The sequence below is a fragment of the Bombyx mori genome, chromosome 11 (genome assembly GCF_030269925.1).
Source record: "Bombyx mori chromosome 11, ASM3026992v2".
Lineage (NCBI taxonomy): Eukaryota > Metazoa > Arthropoda > Insecta > Lepidoptera > Bombycidae > Bombyx > Bombyx mori.
Genome location: NC_085117.1, coordinates 4375964 through 4377333, shown reverse-complemented (window position 1 = coordinate 4377333; position 1370 = coordinate 4375964). Strand labels below are relative to the sequence as shown.

The following is a 1370-nucleotide window of genomic DNA, read 5'->3' as shown; positions in this document are numbered from 1 at the left end:
CGCCCCTACACGCGCCATCAATCACCTCAGCTGCTGCTTTGCTGCGACACTTCTTGTACAGCTTCTGTACATGCGCGTACTCTGCTCTGCGCTTCTGTCTATTTGATTTTCGGGCACTAGCAGCCGGATCATCGTGCAACTCGTTTCGCCGCCCTGCAGTCCTGGGTCTCATAGCCCTGCACGCTCGTCTTCTCCCCGCACCCTCAAGGAGTTCGGAGAGAACCCGAGCGGCATCGGGCGACATCTGACCGACTGCGGATGGATCATAGGCCGCGGCGTCTTCGGCGCATCGTTCCACACCCGCTTCCTCAGCTCCAGAAGCCCGCCGAAAGTCAGGCTCGGCCGAGCGCCCATCTGACGAGGGACCCGGCTGGGAACCAAATCGGGCAAGGTGCGCTAGCACCAATGCCCTATAAGGCTCCCTTCGCCGTTGTTCCTTAATTGCTTCCAGGGTTCTTCCCAACCCCGGAAGCGCGCCAAAAAGGTCTCCACCCGAGCACTGACCTCGTTGAGCGATCAACCTGGCCTCGGTGCGAGCGAGGAGGTCGATTTCCTCGCCATGCCACCGCCGCTTCACCATCATCGGCGCGGCATCCGTGTTAGTCTCAACAGGGTGGGCTCTACGCTTATGGACACCCAAGCCCCTGTTGGTCGAAAAGGAACGCCCACAGAACTGGCAGGTCCAACCTGGCGCATCCTGACCCACAGGATCTGCGCCGGCGGAACCCCGCACAGTCGGGTTATCGCCTGTCCTCTCTGATTCCAGCGGGAGGCCAGAGGCTTCAGGTCTATTTACTTTATTGGACTTTTTTGCAACAAGGTTAACCCTCTGCGGTCGGGCTGCAAACCCAACCGCAGGGTTCGCCCGCAGGTATCGCAAGGCCCCACCCGAAGGTACCTGCTAGGCTTGACGGTCCTCGCGGACTGTCCATCGGGGCTGCTGTCACGTGTTTACCACGTGTACAGCCATCCGGGTTACACCGTCCCCTAAGGGACAGTGCGGTGCTCGCCATCATCAGGAGGGATTGCTCCCCCCTGGTGGCGCCCCGGCCCACCTATCTCCGGATGACACTGCCCCCAGAGGGAGCAGTGCGGTGCACGCCAACAGGGGAGATTACTCCCCCCCGCTAGCGCCCCGGCCCACCTATTGCCCCGTTGCGTTCTAAGGCGGCACTTACGAGGGCTGTAGTCCCGCAATGGCTACACCAAGACTACGTGATTTAAGTGCTGCCCCTCCTCCCGTATCCGTCAATGTGCAGCGGTACCACGTGCAGGTTAGGGGTAGGAGTGGGGCGTCGTGATCTCGGCCATAGTTTCAGACCGCTCTCTCTTACCCCATTACTAACAGGGGGGTGTATTGGTCCCGTCCA

At 60.8% G+C, this 1370-nt stretch overlaps 1 non-coding gene across 1 annotated transcript; it reads left to right on the top strand.

Annotated features, from left to right (window-relative positions):
• Positions 1–654: 654 nt before the first annotated feature.
• Positions 655–750, top strand: Mir3311 (microRNA mir-3311). Its single transcript, NR_107593.1, has one exon. It is a non-coding gene; the product is annotated as a microRNA mir-3311 (primary transcript).
• The last annotated feature ends 620 nt before the right edge of the window (positions 751–1370 follow it).